This window comes from Myotis yumanensis, unplaced genomic scaffold (assembly GCF_028538775.1).
Source record: "Myotis yumanensis isolate MYYU_CA2020_CCGP unplaced genomic scaffold, mMyoYum1.0.hap1 SCAF_17, whole genome shotgun sequence".
Taxonomy (NCBI): Eukaryota; Metazoa; Chordata; class Mammalia; order Chiroptera; family Vespertilionidae; genus Myotis; species Myotis yumanensis.
The window spans coordinates 23,680,797-23,704,871 of NW_027223768.1; the positions used below are offsets into that span (position 1 = coordinate 23,680,797).

Sequence of the window (24,075 nt, forward strand, 5' to 3'; positions counted from 1 at the left end):
TATAGACAATTCACAAAAATATATACAAAATGGCTTTCAAACGTATGAAAAGATGCTCAATCTCACTCAATTTAATTTTCTGAAAATTAAGTGAATGCGAATTAAATTACACTGAGGTATCATTTATTTTATTTGTTTTTTTTTATTGTTGACATGATTACTGATGTCCCCCTCTCTCCCCCCTTTACCCACTTCCACCCAGCCCCCGCCACCCCTCCCCTGACCTTCACCACCCTGCTGTCTGTGTGCATGGGCTATGAGATACCATTTCTTACCCATCAGAAAGGTGAAAACTAATAAAACAATCATTTTGTTGGGGATGCTATGCAGGAACAGGCACTCTCATATATTGCTGGTGGGAATATAAGCTAGTACAATTCTTTTGGAGGATAATTTGGGATTACAGAATAATAAGTATATATGCACTTATCTGTTGACCCAATAAAAGAGTTAAAGCAATTGCTATTAGATATACCCCTAAAGATATACCCCTCAGCAATATGAGAATAAACATGTGCAAGATTATTCATTGCAAATTGTAATTGCACAGTATTGGAAACAACCTGAGCTAAGTGAATGGTAGCTAATGTAGCTACTAAGTGCAGCTAAGTGAATGAATAAACTGTGATACATCCACACGATGCAATACTGTGAAACTGTACAAAAGAATAAGTTATCTATGAACTAATAGAGAGTAATTTTTAGGGTATAATGTTAGGTGAATAGAAGCAACCTACACAAGAATGTCTAGAATATGCTACCTTGAGAGTTAGAAGGGAAAAGTAAGACAATATACCTGAATGTGCTCATTTTTGAAAAAAGAAAATAAAAAGGATGAACCAGAAACTAAGCTTGGTTACCCAGAGACGGTGAGTAAAACAGGGTGAAAAGTAGGAATTTGGTAGAAGAGACTGGGGAAGTGACACTTCCTTGAATAAACAAAATTCTTATAGTTGTGACTTAGAACCATGTGACTATCTCACAAACTCAAAGAACAGATACATCATTGAAATGAATGGTAGGAAGGAGACTCCAAATGGAATATAAACAGAGAAGGATGAACCAAACTCTATTCCCAATAACCTGGGAGGATGGTGGTGAATAACTAACCAACGTAACTTTGGAAAACAGTAGTTTAACGACCTACTCTAAATAGAAAAGAAAAAGAAAACAAACTGTAAACAGGTATTGTACTTTAGCTAGCAGGTTTTCCCCCCCACAGCATTATGGGTTAGCTATTCTGAAACTGTTTTATGTGTGCTCTATGAATCTAAGGGCAATAAAAGCTAGGTTGCTGTTTGTCAGAGAAAGGCGTGGAGAATCAGGAAAGTGGGAAGGCTAGAATAAGCCTCGTGGGGCTGGACTGAAATTGGAGGCATCAGTATAAGTTCAAGTACAAACACACATGGTGGATATACAAATAGCTCCAGGTGTGTGTGTATATGCAGACATCTATTTCATAGCTCTGCCTGCTGAGAAGGCCTAGAAGCAATAGCCCTGGATCAATGAGCACAGCTAAGGTGTATTCTCTAGTAAAAGGAACTGTTTCCCTCAAAGATGCTCAATCAAAGGAACCAGTACTCCTTGAAGACAGGGCACATTTCAAGGCTTGGGCCAGAAAAATCCAAGATGAGCCTGGACCATCTTGTGGAGTCAGAGATCAGAACATGCTCAAGCCATGATAGGGCCACACCAAACAATGCTGGAACCACCTGAGGAAGCTCCCCGTGACCAAATCCAGCTCCATTTGAGCAGCAAAATAAGTAATGGACAGTTATAACTTAGAGAATAAAATAAAATCCATGCGTCCACACAGATATAAATAATTTGAATAGATTATCCAATCTATTGAAAGGAAAGCTCTTCCTTGTATTCGACTTCCATTAATAAGTGTAGAAGGAGTACAGAAGAGAGGAAAATCACCACTCAGCAAACACACCGTAAGAGTTGTTCAGGCAAGAGCCATCCATGGAAGCTAAAATGAGTAGAGAAAGTATGAGAAACAAGATATCTCCATGGTCTCAGAGTATCATCCCATGAGACACTTATTCATTACAAAGAAAAATCAATACAATGGAGGAGCCTGGCAGACACCACCTTTATGACATGGTCAGAGATAACCTGGCCAGTATGGGGCAAATCAGCATATGATGCACAGAGTAGCACACAATGTCATTTCTGTGGCATTCTTTTTTAATTCATGTTTTTTTTCTTTATTGATTAAGGTATTACATATGTGTCCTTATCCCCCCATTGCTTTCCCCACCCCACACTCATTCTTGGAAAAAAAAAAGTATAACCTGAATTTCATCATGAGGAAGCATTATACAAATTGAGGGATGTTGTATGAAGTAACGGAACAGTATGCTCCTAAATGTCTCGGTCACAACAGACAAAGAGAGACGGAGGAACTGTTCCAGACTAAAGGATACTAAAGAGACAACTAAACGCAATGTGTTCCTAGATCAAATCCTCAATCAGAGAAGTGGCATGCCTGGGATAACTGGCAAAAGCTGAACATCTGTAGAATGAATAGAATCAATGCTGATTTCTGGGCTTTGATAACTATACCTTGGGTGCTTTGGGCTGAATTGTGTCTCCTGAAAATTCATGTGTTGAAGTCCTCATCTCTGGGACCTCAGCATGTGGCAGTCTGGATGTAGGGCCTTTAAGGAGGTCATATGGCGACCCCGGTCAGGTCGAAACGGCCCCGGTGTGGTTGGGACGACCCCGGTGAGGTTGAAACGGCCCCCGTGAGGTAGGGACGACCCTGGTCAGGTCGAAACGGCCCCGGTGTGGTAGGGATGACCCCGGTGAGGTTGAAACAGCCCCCGTGAGGTAGGGACAACCCCAGTCAGGTCGAAACGGCCCCGGTGTGGTAGGGACGACCCCGGTGAGGTTGAAACGGCCCCCGTGAGGTAGGGACGACCCCAGTCAGGTCGAAACGGCCCCGGTGTGGTAGGGACAACCCCGGTCAGGTTGAAACAGCCCCGGTGTGGTAGGGACAACCCCGGTGAGGTTGAAACGGCCCCCGTGAGGTAGGGACGACCCCGGTGAGGTTGAAACGGCCCCCGTGAGGTAGGGACGACCCCAGTCAGGTCGAAACGGCCCCGGTGTGGTTGGGACGACCCCGGTGAGGTTGAAACAGCCCCCGTGAGGTAGGGACGACCCCGGTCAGGTCGAAACGGCCCCGGTGTGGTAGGGACGACCCCGGTGAGGTTGAAACGGCCCCTGTGAGGTAGGGACGACCCTGGTCACGTCGAAACGGCCCCGGTGTGGTAGGGACAACCCCGGTCAGGTTGAAACGGCCCCCGTGAGGTAGGGACGACCCCGGTGAGGTTGAAACGGCCCCCGTGAGGTAGGGACGACCCCAGTCAGGTCGAAACGGCCCCGGTGTGGTAGGGACAACCCTGGTCAGGTTGAAACGGCCCCGGTGTGGTAGGGACGGCCCCGGTCAGGTCGAAACGGCCCCGGTGTGGTAGGGACAACCCCGGTCAGGTTGAAATGGCCCCGGTGTGGTAGGGACGACCCCGGTGAGGTTGAAACGGCCCCTGTGAGGTAGGGACGACCCCGGTTAGGTTGAAACGGCCCCCGTGAGGTAGGAACGACCCCGGTGAGGTTGAAACAGCCCCCGTGAGGGAGGGACGGCCCCGGTGAGGTTGAAACGGCCCTGGTGAGGCTCAGACGGCCCTGGTGAGGTTGAGACTACTCCAGTGAGGTTGGGACAAATAAAGGGGACCAGTATGGACTGATGAACAGGGGTAGATACAGAAGCAGAGCAACATTGAACAGAATGTTAAACTACAGTGGGAAGCCTGGGGAGGGTTGGCGGGGGGGATTAAGAGACCAACTGAAGGACTTATATGCATGCATATAAGATTAACCAATGGACACAAGACATGGGGCGGGGGGGGGGGGGGGCGGGGGGTAGGGGCCGGGGGAATGTTAAGGGGGGGAAAAAAGGAGACATATGTAATACTCTTTGTAATACTTTAAGAAATAAAAATTATTAAAATATTAAAAAAAAAAAAAAGGAGGTCATATGGGTAGGCCCTAATCCCACAGGTCTGGTGTCCTTATAAAAGGAGATTAGCACACTGACAAACAGACTAGCAGGTGACCATGTGAGGACACAGCGAGAAGGCAGCCGTCTGTAAGCCAGGGAGAGAGGCCTCAAGAAGAACCCAAACCCACTGACACCTCGATCTTGGATATCTAACTTCCAGAATTTCAAGAAAGTGTCCATTGTTTGTGCCATCTAATCTGTGGCATTTTATTATGGCAGCCCAGAAAACTAACACCATACAATATTATTCAGCCTTAAAAAGGAAAGAAATTTTGACACATGCTATAAGATGGATGAACCTTGAAGATGTTATGGTAAGTGAAATAAGGCCGTCACCAACAGGCAAATATGTATGACTCCACTTATATGAGGTACCCAGGATGGTCAAATTCACAGAGACAGAAAGTAGAATGGTGGCTGCCCAGGGCTGGGAGGGAGTCAGTGTTGAATGGCTAGTGTTTCATGGTTTAGTGTTTCAGTTGGGGAAAATGAAAAAAGTTCTGGAGGCCAAAGTGGTGATAGCTGTGCAATGATGTATGTAAGTGTACTTAATGCCTGAACTGTACACTTAAAAATGGTTAAAATGATAAGTTTTACGTTAGGTATATTTTATCAGAATTAAAAAATAAAAATGAAGAAGAGGGGAACTTGGATATAGAGACAGAAGACACACAGGAAGAACGCCATGTGATGATGGATGCAGCTACAAGCCAAGGATGGATGGGAGCGACCCGAATCTAGACAAGCCGGGACAGCTCTCCTGTAGAGCCCTCAGAGGGAGGGTGGCCCTGCACACGCCTCGATTTCAGATGTCTAGCCTTCAGATCTCAGAGAGTACATTTTTGTGGTCTTTAGTGAAGGATGGTAGGTAGGTAGATGGGAGGAAGAGAGAGAAGAAAAGAAAAAGAGAAAGAAAGGAAAGAGGAAAAAAAAGGAAATCAGGAGCCTGAGAAGTTTCTGGGCTACATAACACAGCGCTACATAACAAAGCGCTGTATATCTAGCCAGCTTGTAATGGATTTAGCAGAGTGAGCTACCATTATTTCTTGGGGATTAAGTGCTTAAAGTGTGCAGGTCTGAAGTGTCTGTAAGTGTATCTTCCCAAGCAGTGGCCAAGTACCATTCTTTTCCCTGGGGGAAAGCACTTGTCTTTGTAAATCACTGCCTAGCACAGCAGCACCAGGAGGAAAGGGCGAAGTGATAACCTGTCTCCTGTGACCCACCGTCCCCTTTCCCGACCCTGCCGTTCACCAGAGCAGCAATGGAGGTGGGGAATCGGAAAGGAGTGGAATTCATCAAAAAAAAAAAAAATTTAAGCTTCTCTTTCAAAGATACTGGTAAGAGGATGAACAGGCCACAGATGGGGAGAAAACAGACTTTTATCTAAAATATATAAAAAAGTCTCACAACTCAATAATAATAAAAAAATAACCCAATACAAATGGGCAAAAGATATGCACATTTTACGAAAGATATATAGAGAAGCACATGAAAAGACGCATAGTCATTAGGGAAGTGGAAATTAAATCCACAATGAAATACCATTACATGCCTTTTCAAAAAATATATTTTTTTATTGATTTCAGAGAGGAAAGTAAAGGGAAAGAGAGAGAGAAACATCAATGATGGGAGAGAATCATTGATTGGCTGCCTCCTGCATGCCCTCTACTGGGGATTGAGCCTGCAACCCCAGCATGAGCCCTTCACTGGAATCAAACCTGGGATCCTTTAATCTGCAGGCAGATGCTCTATCCATGAGCCAAACCGGTAAGGGCTACATGCCTTTTTAACACTACGGTGTCGGGTGAATTTCCCTGCCAAAATATAGGATGGCGCGGGCAATTATTTAGGTTTCCCGCGCAAACTGAAAATAGCGGTACTCCGATAGATATCTGATATAAAAAAATAATTATTATGCGAACACTTTGCGGAACGATTTTATTTTATTTGGTTAAAAAATTCTATATGAATGTCTTTATCACAATATATTTAAATATTTAAACACGTAATAATATTCACAAAACTCAAAACTAAAGAGTCCGGACACAAGAAGTATTTCTCAATAACTATTCTCTTTGCATGGTGAGATATCCAGGGATATCGGTTATAAAATGAGAAAACAATACATTGGTACCCTAACGGTATTGTACTCGACCAGCGCCATAAAGTGTTCTCTACTTACAAGGGATTTTTATGATACCTATTACCCCAATGGGTATGAAACGGTTCGCATACGCAGGTAGGTATCTTTGTGAACGGCAAACAAACAAATATTTGGTAATACGCAGTTACAATCGGCCCGAGTTTACACGTTTCCCGCACTCCACCGCAAATCTATGAACCGAGTTAAGACGGCTCCCGCGGAGTACGCGCAATTCACGCGAGCCGACTTAACTCGTTTCCCGCAATCCAAGTGTTAAATGACTAAACAAATTTATTTAAAATTTAAAAAGATTGACTGTAGTAAGTACTGGCAAGGACGTGAAGGAACAGACTCATATAAACTGCCTGTGGGATGCTACATGGTGCAACCACTTTGGAAAACAGGTTAGCCATTTCTTAAGAATATAACTACCGTATGATCTAGCCATTCCACTCTAGATACTTACACAAGAGAAATGGCAAGCACACGTCCGTACAATGACTATATGTGAATTTTCAGTTTAACCTATCATAGTCCCAAACTTGAAACAACCCAAATACCTATCAACAAACTGCCATACGGCCACAACAATGAAATACTACTCAGCAATAGGAAGTAATGAATTATTGATCAAATGACATGATTAGAACTCATAAACAGTTTGCTGAGTACGTACTGATTTCATTTACACCAAATTTTAAGAAATGATAATTTTATATATTGTGGCAGAAAGCACGTCCATAGTTGTCAGGGGGTGGGGGCTGGAGGTGTGGAAGGGAAGAATCACAAAAGGGCAGAAGGAAATTCTTGGGAGTGAGGAATGTGTTCGTTTTCTTGATTGTGCTGATGGTTTTATGGGCGTATTTGTATGTCAAAACTCCCAAATTGTGCATTTTATGTAGGTTTAGCTCAGTGATTTTTAACCGGCATGTCTGGGCACACTGGTGTGCTGCAAGGATTTGTAAAACATGCAGTATCTGACTATTTAATCAGGGGCACTGAGCTCTTCTCCCTTAGTTTGTCAAATTAAAAAATGACAACAGCCAATACAATAGCTGTCTGGTATGATGAATCAAAATTATACCTATGTTTTGTCAGGTGGGCAAAAAAATATTTTTTGGTGTACTGCAGAATTTTGGTGATTAGTTTACATGTGCTGTGAGATGAAAAAGGTTGAAAATCGCTGGTTTTAGCTCATTGTGTGTCAATTAAACATCAGCTGTTTTGTTGAAAAAGAGAATCTCTGGAATGGGGGTCCGGGTGTGCATATTTTTAAATGCTACATAAATGAAAGAACCATCAACTTCAATGGGAAAGGTTGGGGGAGGAGAGAAATCATGACTCTCTCCTAGAGAGTTTAGGTGTGGTCCCTTAACAGCCACTCACAATGGCAGCCTTGAAATGTCTTGTCTCCAATGCAGCTCTGATGTTCAACTTCACTCCTGTGCCTGAAGCCACTGGCAATGCTCTTTGACCTTGTGACCCTTTTAAAAAAATATGTTTGTTGATTTCAGAGAGGAAAGGAGAGGAAGAGAGAGATAGAAACATCAATGATGAGAGAGAATCATTGATTGGCTGCCTCCTGCACGCTCCCCACTGGGGATGGAGCCTGCAACCGTGACTTCCTGGTTCATAGATCAATGCTAAACCACTGAGCCATGCCAGCCAGGCTGACTTTTTTTTTTTTTTTTAGCATAAAGTCTCTGTTTCATATGATCCCACTTGTAACTCCCAACTTGAATCTGTTATAGAACAGTTGCTTACTTATCTGGCCATCATCCATCCTCTCAGCATACCCAGTGCAACAGATGGGAATACATTCAGAATTGTGAAGCTGCTAGCTGGCTGTTTTTGTGTGTGTGGTGGGGGAGAGGGAATAGCCTATAAAGGCATAATATGGGTATATGCTCCCTTATCAGACACACAAGGAAACCTTCTCTGTAATAATTTCTACCCTACCTCACCTTCTGTGAGCAGGTGGGGACCTCATCTGTTTTGACTGCCATGGTATCCCAGTACCTAGAACAGCGCCTTGTACGAAGCAGGTATTCAATAATATTTAATAACCTGTGGACTGAATTAGTTGGCTTACACCCAAGTGTCTGACAAGTTTCAAAACTTGATTTTCTGACAATTTCATCTCCCAGGAAATAGAAGCAATTAATCACAGACACTGCCGCCCCAGGAGATTGGGAAAATGCTTGAAGCACACTATACCTGGATATCACTATGGCATTTGACATGCCATCTGACAAGGTCTCTCATCATATTTTGGGGAAGAAAACAAAATATAAATTAGATGTTATTCGGGCGATCAAAGTTAGCTGAAACCCAAGGATGTTGATTTCCAAATTGCAGAAAATAGGACAGGACCCTGTCTTCTTCTCAGTCTGGCTGAACATTTTAATCTGCCTTACACACAGTCTCTGTTTTATTACCTACTGTAGCTCCAGAACCTAGAAGTGTAGTGTATCTGGCATATAGTAAGGGCTCAATAAGCATTTTTTTTAAAGGAATGAATGAAGAGAATGACATACTTGAAGTTTGGACAACAGAATTGTAATGAAAGAAATACGCTGGGTGACCTCTCCGCAGTATTTGGTACAGTTGGCAGCTTCCTCCTCCTTGAGGGGGCCTTGCTAGTTTTCCTTCTGTGACTCTAGAAGTTTCCTTTCTTCTTCCTCTGTGGAATCCTCTGCCTCTTCCAAAATTAAAATGCTTGGCTTTCTTACATTCTGGTCTCTCCCTACCCATGAACCTCTCAACCCCTCCCTTATGTTCATGTCCCATCACTAGGCGGATGAATCCCAAATCTCTAAATCCATTCAGACTGACATTCACATAGTCTACTGCACACTTGACATCTCAGCACGTGCAAAACAGAACTTATTGCCCACTCTGTGCCCAAGGAATCAAACAGCAAAAACGAGAAAACACTCGCTCCTCTACCTAGATTCTCTCTCAGTGGATGGGCCAGGTGTTCATCCCAGTGCTCAAGCAGAAAACCCCAGGTATCATTTTTACCACCTCCTCGTTTGCCCCCTAGGGCTAATCTTTCAGCAGGTCCCTGTCCTTTCTCCCTTTCAATGTTGACTTCACCTACTCACTTTTCTCCATCACCAGTTTTGCTACCATGTTTCAGACCACTGCCACCTCCCACCTAGAACACTGCCATCGACTAGCTGGTCTCCCTGCCTTCAACAGTGTCTCTCTCTTCAGTCCATTCCTCACTTTGAAGCCAGAATGATCTTTCGAGAGTAAAGGTCTGATGCCATTCATCTCTTTATATCATGCAATGACTCCCTCTTTCGTTTAGAATAAAGTTTGAAGGTGGCTGACCTCTCCTGCCTTGTTCTCCCCTGCTACTTCCTGATCCCACCTTCCTAACCCGAGCTGAGAAGAGCTTCTCTCTTCTTTGCTCAGGCTGTTTTATTTAGCATATCATTATTCCTCCCTTTCTGCTTGGCCAACCCCTACATCCGTGTCACTACTGAGCTAACATGTAGTTTGTAATATATTACATATCATTTATAACATGTAATTTCCTCCAAAATGTCTGTCTGGATTCCCCAAAGGCTAGAGACTCTACCACAGAATTCTGTATTTCCTGTTAGAACTCTTACGGAACTGTACTCATTAGATGGATTGTTCCTGTTCCTCATAGGACTGAAAGATTCATGAGGCCAAGGACTATGTCCACCATATTCATTAATTCATATTCCCAAAAAAATGGGTGCAGGATAACATAAGAACATAAAAAATGCTGAGTGAACGAACAAGATAAAAAGGTCCACACCTAAGAACACCTGAGTGCCAGAGTTGGCTCTCATTCAAAAAAAGCATCTGTACAAGCAAAGGTAGAGAAGGAGGTGCTGACATAGCACATGTGAGAGAGACTAGGAATCATGTGACAAGAGGCTGAGGATGAATCAATACTCTGAGTTGTGACAGCCAAAGAACTGATTCAACTTGGACAGCACTGACATGAGTTACCACATGTGAAAGATGGAGGTGGTGGCTTTCCTATATGCACACCAATTATAGCATACTTGGGGCATTGTGATCACTCTGGACACGAGAAAGTGACTAGAACGATGGAACTACACTGAAAACTATTAGGCACTAATGCGAGAAATTGAAGAAGACACAAACAAATGAAAAGACATGCTCATGGATTGGAAGAATTAATATTGTGAAAATGTTTGCACTACCCAAAGCAATCTACAGATTCAATGTGCCCCCAAACAAAATTTCAATGGCATCTTTTCACAGAAATAGAACAAGCAATCCTAAAGTTTTTATGGAACCACAAAAAACCTTGAATATCCAAAGCAGTCTTGAGGAAGAGCAAACTGTATTATAAAGCAATAGCTAGAGGCCTGGTGCACAGATTCGAGCACCGGTGAGGTCCCTCAGCCTGGTCTGTACCCTCTTGCAATCTGGGACCCCCTGGGGGGATGTAGCAGTGCAAGAAGTGGCAGGCGACCAGGGAGGAGCCCGAGCAGGGCCTGGCACTGCACCACTCCAACTCATCCTGGCCCCACTGCACCTGCCACTGCCACCAGTAGTGCTGCCACGAGCCCGGCTTCTGACTGAGTGGTGCTCCTGCTGTGGGAGCACACTGACCACCAGAGGACAGCTTCTGTGTTGAGCATCTGCTCCCTGGTGGTCAGTGCATGTCAAAGCGACCGGTTGACCGTAACAGTCACTTAGGCTTTTATATACTATATATATAATTAAAACAGTACAGTATCAGCATAAAAACCAGACACATATATCAATGACAAGAGAACAGAGCCCAGAAATAAACCCATGCATATATGGTCAATTAATCTGCAACAAAGAAGCTAAGAATATACAATGGGGAAAGGACAGTCTCTTCAAAGGGCGGAGGCTAGACCAAAACACCTGAAGCCAGTCCAACAGGGTGGAGCGTAGCCCAAAAAAGGGGAGCCCAGCCCCAAAGAGCAGAACCTAGACCCAAACAGCTGAACCCAGGGCTGAAGGACACACAGACAGCAAGAAATAGAGCCAGGATGCAAATCCAGGCAATGTGGTATCAGAACTTACACATTTAACTTCTGGATATCCTTCTAAGAAATCTGAGATATTAGAAGAGTTAAACAACTTTACTAGTGAGTATCAGAACTTGGTTATTCTGATTCTAACGCCATGGGCTTAGCATCCGTGTTTTACTGTATATCCCATGGACATTACACAGTCCGAGGAGGTAATTCCTAAGTGGGATGTAGGGGGATTTAAATAGGTCTTCCTTTGTCTCACCCACTTCACTGATTCCATCCGGGTGACATCACAGGAAACCAAAACCAAACAAAAAGGACAGTGCAGACACTGCAAGAGTGACAAGAATTTTTTTCTTCCACATCAGCCTGTTCTCCTCTGCCAGGTCATCAGACGAGCTTGCTAATTGCCAGGGCACCAAACTCTTGGTTTTTCCCATTCATTCTGACTTGCACTTCAGTGCCATTAGGGAAGGTTACTAAAGAAAGAGTTTGCAGGATGAGCCGCTGCTGGTACATATGCCGATGAGAACGCCAAGCTGACTACTTCCCGAGTGCGTCAGTGCGAGAAGGAACGGACTGGCACGCACCACACAGGAATGTCCAGGTAGTCGGGAACACAAATGCTTTGTGAAAGTATTTCTGCTAGCCTCCAAGTCTGGAGTTCTTTGGGGAGAAAGTGGAGCAGAATCCTTCTTCCCATGCCCCATCTGACCGAGAGCCATTTAGCACATCTTCAACCCGGGGTTGCTAAGGCAAACGTGCACAGGAAGGTCCCCAGAGGGAGGGAATCAGGTGGGGGCTGTGGCCTCACTCTGATCACTGCCACGCAGGCCCAGTGTTAGCACATTATTCCGTTTTTTAAAAAGAAACCCAAACTTCAGATGTTTTTGTAAAAACTCCCGCTTGTAAATATTGGCGACCGTTTCCACTTTTCACACTATGCCAACTAAACAAAACACATCCGAAGTCCAAGTGCAGCCCAGAGGCTACAGGTCCACAACTCCTGCTTTCAATAACCCTATTATGGAAAAAAAAAATCTAGATTTATGTGATGTTAAAAGGGGCATAATCATTGCTTAAAATGATTTATCATAAGTTCCTTTAGGGAACAAGTTCTTCCCTGTATTTAAAATATTACTAGGTTCAGGGAAACCTAATTCTAGACTCATTGTGAGTAACACATCAATTATGTAAAAGATCTTATTTGCAGAGACTGCCCAGTCTTGCTTGGTCCTGTCCTAGCGCTCTGAATTCAGGACTATTCTAATTAAATTCAACACTTCACTCACTGAACAGACATGTATAAGATGGCCATTAGGTGACATGCCATTTTCAAGGTGCTGAAAATACCAGAGTGGATGAGATTCGGGAAGGGCTCTGTCCCCAGGAGGGTGCAAGTATAGTGGGAAGAGTGTGGGCGTCTTGGGAACTGACAGACTTGGTCTGAGTCCTGCATATGATTATGGGCTCTAGTCCCTATTACTGGCTCTATTCAGCTTTCTCAGTTCCAGTTTCAACCTTTATTAAATGAGAGAAATAATTCCATCACTCAAAGAAGATTTCACTAGATACATAGTCAGCAGTAGCCGGGTAGTAGGTGCTCAATAAATAGCTACTGAAACTAAATTTCTTCAAAATTCATATTCTCTTTCTTTTCCTTTTTTTTTTAATTAAGTACAAAATTTTGTTGCAATTGACATAAATCAAATTCAAACTGGCTAGGCAAAAAGCTGAGTTGTTTGTTGTTGTTTCTAAAATGAATCACATAGGCAAGAAAAGAACTGAAGAACCAAACCATAGTAGGGTAGGGATGCATCAGGCGGGAAGGGCTGGAATGCCATCAGGGCTCTCTCCCTCTCTCCCTCTGTTCTTGCTTCCTGCAGTTCAGCTTCCTCCACAGGACAGTGCCCAAGCCTCATGGTTCATAGCTTTTACCTCCAGATAAGACCCTGTTCAGAGGCCCAGAGGAAGACGCTGCCAGGCTTGGCTCGGGCCAGCACCCACTTCTAAAGCAGTCACCAAGACCGCGGAAGGGGATGATGTGAACACGGGGCAGCTTCCTATAACCACACGAGCACCTGGAGAAGAAATGGCTCCAAGGAGAAGGGCCGGGGGCGGGGGGGAGGGCGGGCAGGGGGTCCGCAAGAAGGCGTGATGCTGGTCTCCTGAGAAGGCAAGGCTGATGGATAAACATGATCATCAACAATCTCAGCCCCTTGGACTGGGTCCAAGTCACTTGAATCCTCTCCACCAGGAATATCTACCATTTGGAGAACTAGTGTCCCTAAAGGAAATGCAAGTGCTTTTTAGAAAGAAAGGTCACAGTTTCCGGACAGTCAAGAGATGACAAATATCTACCACTGATTTGATCTCAAGTGATGATGTTCCACATTGCTAAGTTAGGCCCGGGGTTTCTGCTCCTCGCTGGTCAATTCCTCAGCTGACGTGCCTTTCTAGAGCCCCTTTCTCCTCCTGGGCTCCCTTCTTAACCCAGGAGGAGGGTCTACCTGACAAGCCCACCAACCCTTACCCATACGGTCTTCACCTCCTTCCCTTCCTGTGTGCATCCAACAATGACATAAATCCAATTCAGACAGAGTGGTTACCAAACATTTCCCCCCAGTTATCTACTTGGTGCTGGTAGTACCTCCACAAGAGGTAGGAGAAGTATTACCACCCATTTTGTCAACGATGAAATAATTCCAGATCAGATCACAGAACGGAACGGAGATCTTCGCCTACGACAGCGTTTGGATGTGGAATCACTATAGGCCAGTGATGGCGAACCTATGACACGCGTGTCAGAGGTGACACGCGAACTCATTTTTTTGGTTGATTTTTCTTTGTTAAATGGCATTTAAATATACAAAATAAATATCAAAAATATAAATCTTTGTTTTACTATGGTTGCAAATATCAAAACATTTCTATATGTGACACGGCACCAGAGTTAAGTTAGGGTTTTTCAAAATGCTGACACGCTGTGCTCAGAAGGTTCACCATCACTGCTATAGGCTGAGGCTCAGTTGCCATTTCCACCAGATGCATAAGCTCCTCTAAGAACTGAACTCTCACCCCCTGGCAATGGGCAAGGAGACACCTGATTGGTGGTGTTGCTCTTAGATCAGTCAGGGGCAAAGCAGATGTACAGTCCTTAGTTCATCCTAGCTTGATGCCTGTGTTGGTGGCCAGAGCTGTTTCATGCCTGAGGCACATAAAAAAAAAAAAAACTGGACTCTCCTTGGCTGTGAACCATGAACAGTGGGCATCAGACTAGATTGCATGTGTGGCGAGGTGACCAGAGCTGTCAAAAGATGATCCCAAAGATGTCCTCTCCACCCCATCCCCCCCCACCCCACACTGCAGGTTTAGGATGATCTGGAGATGCCTCACACGATGCTCCCTGAATCCAGGGCCCCAGGACCTGTGTGCAGGGCTAACATGCTGACCATCCCCATTCCTCACTGTGCACAGAAAACGCATCCGCAGGGACGCCACTCCCAGGCATTTGTAACCGTTTTATTCTGGTGTAAGTAACACACTATAAACTGTACACATCTACAGGGCATGGTTTGATGGTTTAACATTTTCTTTTTTTTTTAATATATATTTTATTGATTTTTTTATAGAGAGGAAGGGAGAAGGATAGAGAGTTAGAAACATCGATGAGAGATCAATCAGCTGCCTCCTGCACACCTCCCACTGGGGATGTGCCCGCAACCAAGGTACATGCCCTTGACTGGAATCGAACCTGGGACCTTTCAGTCCGCAGGCCAATGCTTGATCCACTGAGCCAAACCGGTCAGGGCGATGGTTTAACATTTTCAACATTATCCCTGCATCAAGCCAACCCTACACTCGAGACAGTAAACATGTTTCACTCCCGAAAGTTTCCTCCTGACGCCCCTCTCCCCATCCTTATCTTCAAGAAAGCACGGATATTCTTCTATCACTTAGTTCACATTTTGTAGAATTTTATACAAATGGAATCACACAGTATATACTCCTTTTTTCCTGGCTTCTATCACTCATTATAGTCATTCTGAGATTCATCCATGTCGCTATGTATGATAGTGGTTCATTCCTCTTTATTGCTGAGCAGCATTTCATTGAATGGGCGTACCACAATTTGTTTGTCCATTCACCTGTTGATGTTACATTTGAGTTGTTTCCAGTTTGGGGCTGAAGATTAGTCTGATATGGGCAGTGAACAGGTAGTCGTATGGACATAAGCTTTTATTTTTTCAGGAAAATACCTAGCAGCAGCAGATGGTAGGTATATGTTTAACTTTTTCAGAAACTGCTCTATTGTTTTCCAAAGTGATAACTATACCATTTTGCATTCCCAGCAGCAGTGTATGAGAGTTCCAGTTTGGCCACATCCTTGCCAATACTTGGTATGCTCGGTCTTTTTCATTCTAACCACTCTACAAGGTGTACAGTGGTATTTCACTTGGTTTTAATTTGTGTTTCCCTAATGACTAATAATGTTGAGCATCTTTTCATGTGCTTAAGAGTGCCATCTGTAGATCTTTTTTGGTGAAGTGTCTGCACAAATGCTTTGCCCTTTTTAATATTTAGTTATTTTCTTACTGAGTTCTGAGAATTCTTTAGATATTCTAAGTGCATGTTCTTTACCAGATATGTGCTTTGCAAACATATTTTCCCAATGTGTGCCTTTTTCATTGTCTTAAAAACTGCTCTTTGGAAGACACTATTATTATTTTGGTGAAGTTCAACTCATTGTTATTTCATGGGTCTTGCTTTTGATGGGAGACATTTTTTGAGCCTTTAGAAATTTGTAACTTAAAGCAAGAAACTGGAGAGAATGGGGCGAAGGGGGAATAAGGGAGGGAAAGGATTTACTAAAATTAGCCAGTGAGTTGGCTATAGCTAGCAAACCTTATGGTAAGGGGATTATTGCGATGCTTTTATTCTGTGGGAGACGGACACACACACACGGGGACACACACACACACACACACACACACAGCTATTTAAGCACTTTCCAGAAGAGAAAAAAATATTTCAAACAATGTTTCTGTCCAGCGTTGTCACATCCAGTTGGCTTTATTATTTTAGATCCTCTGCTTTCTTCTTGACACATATTTAAGAGGTAGTTTGGATTCAGAGCACTTATGTCCAAAATATGGCCCTTGTGGCATTCCTGGGAGCATACAGCCAAGACTGACTTAAATTCTGCATTGACAACTGTCACTGATCCCCCGACAGCCCGTCGCAGCACTGCTCGCCGTGCTGGGAGGGTGGCAGACTGGTCTCTTGGGGGAGCAGAACAGATGCTCTGCAGCTGGGCGCCCTCGTTGAACCAAGGAAGTTAACGGTGTCAGCACACGTGTTACTGCACAAACGCTGGACAATGCGGCAAGGACTCAAGCGCATGTGCTGCACCCACACCCGGGGCTCAGGGGGAGGTGTTTCCATCCGAATCCTGACGACATGACCCCCTGACCACGGCCCCCGCCTGGGGTGCACCCAGGTGCTCTGCAGGTGCGACAGCTGTCTGGCGGCGTTACAGTCAATCCCTCACCCTCTTCTGGAGCCGGGAGGCAAACTCACAAGCTCTGTGCACACTCAGCAGAGCTCTGCAGCATCTTGCAGTATGTGCAGCTTCCTGTGTGGGGTGTGGCTGCAAACCCTGGGGCGGGCAGCCTGCATAAAACTGCAGGGGACGGGCTCCCCAGCTGGGGTCTCCCTGCAGGGCCACTGAGACCTGGGGTTTCCCCAAAGGCCACGGCGTGGCAGGGGCTAACAGGATTGTGGGGCAGGCCTTAAAGCGACTGTCTCGGAGTCATCTGCTCTGTGCTTGATTGTGTAGAAATGCCCAGGGGCACAGCTGTGCCTGTGTTTGCAGACCACCGCCTGTTACAGGAGCCTATTTTCCTCCCTGGGGTGGAGACCCCACAGCCAGGGTTTACATCACCTCTGTCTTCCTGGAAGTTATGTGTCAGGGAAGTTATCTGGTCGAAAGAGGGTGAGTGGGGGGTGCAGGGAAGAAGGAGTAAGACCCATGTTTCTGACAGACTAAATAGCTCTAGTGGAAGCAAACAACTTTTTGTTGTTTCTGTCCCAAAATAGTTTTGGAGCCCAAACGGTGCTCCCCAGGGTCATGCTATTTCTGGTAAATTTCCTCCTGACCTCTGAGGATTTCCCCCAATACTTAACTGAATTTGGGGACCCTGCTTTTTGGAAGAACCAGTTTTGCAGGCCCTGAGAGAATCTATGCTGAGAAACCACAAGACAGGAATTTCCAGGCATTTCTAGGGAAAGAGGCTAGGAAAGGTGCTCTGGGTGAGAGAAGGGAGTCTCGGCAGACGCGGAGGACTAACGGGAAGATGCCCAGGTGGGATCCCTGGGCTGCAGGCCTCCCAAGGTGCCCTGGAAGGAAGACTTGGAGGCTATTGTGGGGAAGTCACGCCCATGAGGGAGTCCTGAGGGGATACAGGGGCTAAGCACTGGTTGAAGGCCTACACATGCCAGGCAAGGAGCCCTGGGAGGAATCCGAGCTCTGATTATCTGCACAAGTTACAGGCAGCCACTTGCCTCATCCAAACAACAATGCTGCTGCAATGTAGGCATTCCTTCCCCCACCTTAGAACTGATGCTCAGAGCACCTTAACTCCTTCACGGACCCTAATGTTTACTGAGCAGCTCCTATGTGCCAGCGCTCTGACAGTCGCCGGCGATACACAGATAGACGGCCTAGTTCCCAAGTTTGAGGAGCTTGTGATCAAAGCAGCCCGATTCATGGAGACGGAGATGTCCGCAGCAAAACTACCAGACAGAGCTCCGTGACACACTTAGTTCAACTGTTCACTCACCTGAGTGGCAGCGCTATGTTATAAAAGAAGATGGGCTGGTAAAAGGAGTGGTGAACTTGGCATGAAAGGCAAAGGATTGTCCAGGCCAAGGGAGGAAAAGCACTTTCCACAGAGTCCTGAGCTGCTATTCCACCTCAGAATAGATGCCGAGCCTGGTTCTGTCTGATGGGGGAGTCTGTCTCTGTTCCACCAGCTGTGGAGACTCCCGAGCTCCCAAACCCAGGTGCCTCGGAAGGAACAGGAATGGCTCCCGTCAGAGCAGAGTCCCAGGCCTCCAGGAGGCAAGATTAGTTCCGATGGTCCCATCTGACTCTACTCCACGATTTAATCCTGAGCCCCTGGGACTTGTGGGGCAGACCCTAAGCACTCCTAAAATGAAAACCAAGAACCCTGACCACTCTCACCTTCATGGGAAGGTCAAGAATAGTTTACTCCACCCAGCCAGCATGGCTCAGTGGTTGAGCGTTGACCTATGAACCAGGAGGTCATGGTTCAATTCCCAGTCAGGGCGCATACAGGGGGGGAAGAGGAGGCTTGATCCCCAGTAGGGAGCGTGTAGGAGGCAGCCGATCAATGGGATCAATGATTATCACTCATCATTGATGTTTCTATCCCCTCTCTCTCTCTCCCTTCCTCTCTGAAATAAATTTTTAAAAATGTATTTTTTTGTTAAAAAGAATCCTTTACTCCTTACAAAATCAAATGTTACTTTAACTCCCTGTGGTTTTCTTAGTGGTTAAATTATGAGAGCTAGTATTTATTGAGTGCTTACTAAGTACCAAGTATCACTCTTAATCATATATGCAGGTAGTTCATATATACAATATATGCAGGCAGTTAAATATATTCCCCACTGAATAGCCAATGAAAATGAGGCACAGAAAAGACAAGTTGGTCTGGTCTGAACCCTGGTATGGAGGCTATGGTGGCCCACCGTTTGAGACCCAGAATGAGATTTGTTAAGTTAGGAGAAGCTCTAGAAATCAAGATGGGAAACCTCTCGGCTCATCATTTGAATCAGAGCTATGCACCAAACTTGGACAAAGAACCTCATTTCCAAATCTTGTGTGTGTGAAACTCCCACCATTGCAGGTACCAAGTAGCTAAAGGTGGCAACACAGAGAGAAGATGAGCAAAGGACAGAGTAGCATTTCCACGTTATATAGGTCTCAGATGCTAAGACATTATATTTGATCAGCACTCAACGCCCCCCGTTACCTGCCCTTGCCCCTCAGGAGAGCCTGCGAAGACTCCTAGTAGTGTAACCTCACTCTCCTGCCACAAACACCCCTCTGTGTGGATGTCAGTCCTTGGGACAGTGTCCTCCTTTTTCATACCTTCACAGTTTCCCTTAATGGTCACTGAAATCAGCAAAGAGCAATTTGCTCCAGACGCCCTTGCACTCATGTGACATCCTGCCCGGGCCGCTCTGCCTTCAGTACAAGCAGATGGCCCCTGACCCATGGGATTGCCCACTGGCTTACTGACTTCCACCCAGAGGGAAGCAAGCAACGCTTGTACAAGAGAGACAGCCTTCTGCTAGGTCAACTCTCACAGATCGAAGTCGGACTGGTGGGATCCTTCCCAGACATACACATACCCACTCCAAGACAAGGATGTCAATTCCTGCCTAGCTGTCCTTGGCTTGATTCCTGGTTTTCTCCTTTCTCCAGACCCAGGAAGGTACAGTGGGGCCTTGACTTACGAGTGTCCCGAATAACGAGTTTTTCGAGATACGAGCCGTCTCTCGGCTGATTTTTTGCTTTGAGTTGCGATCTAAAATTCGGGTTACGAGCCAGCTTCAGATACCCCACCGCTAGTTGGCGCAGCGAATGTCACAGTGAACGCCACAACATCAGCCCAGCATCACGTCTCACTCGTTCACTTTTTGATTTGACATACGAGTTATTTGAGTTACGAGCTCCGTCACGGAACAAATTAAACTTGTAAGTCAAGGCCCCACTGTATTGTTAAAGATAGGTTTTATTATTATTCAGGTGTGTTCGGCCCACAGACCAGGAGATGACTGCCATTGCAAAGACAGTTGGCTATACTCACAGCTCCCAAAGGTGAAGGCAAACCATGCCATGGGGATGGGGGGAAGTGGGGAAGGGGGTAGCGGGTATATGGGGAAGCACCAGGGTCAGTCAGGAGGCAGAGGAATCAGTAACACATGAGCAAGGTTTCCATGGGGAAAACAGGCTTAGTATTGCCCAGTTTGAATAAGTTTGGCAGGCTCTGGGGCACAGTCTGTCCCTCGTTGTCTGGTTCCTCACCCTGGGGTAATGAGGATAGCAGAATCCTGGCCCTGCGTGTGAGAGCCAGACAGAGGAGGTGGTTGGAGGGTGGGCTCAGATGGGCTGATTGGCATATGCAATCCCTGCTTGTAGGCCAGTCCTTGGCTGTCTCTAGGAATTGGCTAATCCTGGGGAGGGTAGTCCCTCCAGAGTCAGTAAGGCCCCAAGATGTCAAAACATAAAATACAGGAACTAGGAAATGTGGTTACTCTACAGAAGGGAGCTCAGGAGTGGGCTCTGCCACCTCATGCAGGGTTTGGCCTCCGTGGCTTTTAACACACTGAGGTGTTCTGACTCATTCTGGGAACACACTCCATTTGCATCTAAAATTTAAAATATGCAAATTCGGCAGATTTGGAACTCACACAGCGCTGTATGTGAGGCTGGCTTCCCTGGATCAAACATGACTCTCTTTCTAAGAAGGATTTGTACGTCTCTCTGAACTGCTGAAAATGGGGTTATGGATCCCTAGGTCACGGATGAAGGGCCAGGTGGTTAAACCAAGTGTGGGTCAAGTGCTGGGAAAGCAATCAAACCCAACAGCAGCCAGTGCACGCCAGTCCCTTAATAGTCACAGGCAGAGGCTAAGGCCAGGTATGCTGGGTACCAGCAGTGCTCAGCCCCAGCTGCGAAGTAGAAGCACCAGGGGAGCTTTGGGCCCTGCTGCAGACCAATTACATCAGAATCTTGGAAGGTGTGGCCTGGATAGCAATCTATAATAATAAGAGCGTAATATGTTAATTAGATCAGATGTCCTCCTGGGCAACCTTCTGGACAAAGCCGGGGCTGTGAGGGAATCCCGGGTCCTGGGTGCCAGAGCGAAGCCGGTGCTGACAGCCGGGGGAAGGAAGCCCTACTCTTGCATGAATTTCTTGCCTCTAGTCCTATATAATAATCCTATATAATAAAAGGGTAATATGCAAATAGGCCAAACGGCAGAATAACCAGAAGGCCCACAGCCCCTTGCCCCAGCTGGCCCCACCCCCTAGCAGTCGCCCTGACCCTGATTGGGGGTGGGGCTGGCTGGCAAACTGCCTGCAGCCCCTTGCCCCAGCCAGGCCTGCCCTCAATAGGCCAGGCAGCTGGACCCCACCAGTGCACAAATTCGTGCACCGGGCCTCTAGTTTATTTCCCAAAATCTCTGTGATTCTATTGTTCAGCCAGCATTGAAAAACACTGTCCTATAACTAACTGGACTATTAAACAACTTGACCATAGGCCATTAGAATGGCCAGTGAATACCCAGTGGAAGGTGTACAATTCAAGCTGGGTTCATGTAGAACCGGCTGGGTTTCATGACAGAGTGCTTGTCCTACAAGAGCTTGGTCAGAGACACTCAGTGGCTGCTGCTTTCTGTGTCTAGTGACTAAACCTGCCTTTCCCTTAGGCTGCCTTGATGGACTCACCAGTCCAGGCTGAAAGAATCCTGCTACTCCCTTCACCCTGTCAAAACAAAAGACTGGTGGAGGCTCTGGCAGATGCCAGGAGGTATGTTTTTACCGCAGTTGCCACTCTGGCGGGACCTGGAGACCTACCCTCCAGCCTTGAGACACGTCTCGGCTTCTGAGGGGGTTTGAGAGCGATGCCAGGAGGGAAGTGAGGCATCTGACCCTGCCAGGGTGCCTGTTCTTTGTGAGCCCTCCAGACCCTGGCTGAGCTCTTTGGCCTCCAATCACGGAGAGAAGGAGCCACAGAGCTACTCACCTCGAGCAGCTCAGTCCTGCTGCTGCTCCTGTTTCCATCAGCACGGGGAAGAGAAGACAGTGTACCTCAAGAACCCTCAAGGCTCCCATAAAACCCTGGTGGGGAGGGAGGAGAGGATGCTCTCTAGGGAACTGATCAGCTCCCTGGTAGAGGTACCACTCAGGAAATCTCTCCAGTGGGGCTGTCTCCCTTGTCCAAGTGAATCCGCCCTCTGGTGTGCTCCAGAGACAGGCCCTGTCTCCCCTTCAGAGAATGAATGGACAGAGGCCTCTCCCAGCCCTTCTGGGGCTGGGTGGTGGCCCTCATCTTGCCAGGATGACACTGGCAGTGGTTGCTTTGGGAATGATTCTCCCCTGTCTTATTCTCAAGGCCAGACCCAGACCGGCGCTGAGGCAGGCGTCTGCGGGTACGGGGAGGCCGCATCATAACCGTGCTGCTTTGCAGAGGAGTCTGGCATGCTCTCCACAACAACAAAACCTCCATCAGCCCGGGCGGATGGAGGCAGCCAGGTCCCTGACCATCTCGGGCCAAGGTGCTCACAGGGGCACAGCTGAGCAACCAGGAAAATAAATGGTCTAAATGAAATAAATTTAACTAAGACTCAACAGCCAGAAATTGACTATGTAAGAAACACCCTCAGCAAGTAACCTGATGGATTCGAGTTTGCAGACCTGTCTCTGTGGCACCCATGGGCTGGGGCCGGTAAAGCAGAGGCCCAGCTGGGTATGCTTCCTGTGGAGTCTGCAGAGGAGGGGTCCCCTGGGACTGAGGCCGGGTTCCCCTTCGATTCAAAGGAGCTCCGCCCTCCACCCCCAGCTCTGTGGCCCTGTGTTTTACAGAGGTTCATAGAGCACCTCCACGGACAGTCTCATCTGATCTTCTCCAAACCCCAGTGGGCCAGGTAAGCTGTCATTTGTTCCCTATGGCTGCCATAGTGAATTACCACAAGCTGTGTGTCTAACAACAACAGAAATGTATTCTCTCACAGTCTGGAGGCCAGAAGTCTGAGATCAAGCTGCTGGCAGGGTTGCTTCCTTCAGAGACTGAGGGGGAATCCCTTCCGGATGCTCCTAAAGCAGGAGCCATGCTGGAGTTCTAAACCACAGGAAACCGCGGAGGAGCTTTGAGGAGGGTGATGTGTGCCTGTAAATGGATTTGCATTTTCGCCCAGCTCCCAGGGCTGCTGGCAACACCTGGCATTCCTAGGCTGGTATGCATATCACTCCAATCTCTGCCTCTGTGTCCACATGGCCTCTCTCCCTGGATTTCTCCTCTGTGTCTGTCTCCTTTTCCCTCACTTACACAACCACCATTAGCTTACGACCCATACTACTCCAGGATGACCTTGAAACCCTTCATTACATATGCAAACCCCAATCCAAATAAAGACACATTCTGAAGTTCCAAGTGGACCTATATTTCAGGGGCCATTATTCAACTCATTACTACTACTACTATTATTATTATTATTATTATTATTATTATTACCTAGATAAGGAAACCAAGGCTCCAGATATTAAACTACCCAAATCACAAAGCTATTTCTGCAAATGCCAGAATGAGAAGAGAGGACACGACAGACCGTATCTCTGGGGATGTTCTGAGGCCTGAACATTTCCACCTCCTGGCTTGAGCTGTCAGGGCATCTCAAGTTAGTTGCTCTTAATTGTAGATGAAGGAAACATCTTTAAAAATTAAAGGATAATGTCAACACCCAGTCACCTTGACATACATTCAGATGCTTAGTACTTTCAACAGAATTTCCTTCTCCAGGGGGTTTCTGAGAATGTACCTGTTTTCAGGTTACTCACTTATATTTGTGTGACAAACATTTATCAAGTGCCTATGATGTGTCAGACACCGTCTGGGCAGCACAGGTCCGATGATGTGGAGGACACTGCCGTGTCTGCAGGACGCTTTCTGCCTGGTGATGGGCAAGGTGTCTAACAGGCCATTGCAGCAGAAAACAGAGATGAGAGTAATAGGGCTGCTCCAAATACCA

At 46.3% G+C, this 24,075-nt stretch overlaps 1 long non-coding RNA gene and 1 pseudogene across 3 annotated transcripts in view; one reads left to right on the forward strand and one right to left on the reverse strand.

Moving 5' to 3' along the window:
- Positions 1 to 24,075, reverse strand: part of LOC138996293 (uncharacterized) — a 268,742-nt gene that overhangs the window by 39,222 nt on the left and 205,445 nt on the right. The window lies entirely within an intron of this gene.
- Positions 14,307 to 14,451, forward strand: LOC138996498 (small nucleolar RNA SNORA48; annotated as a pseudogene).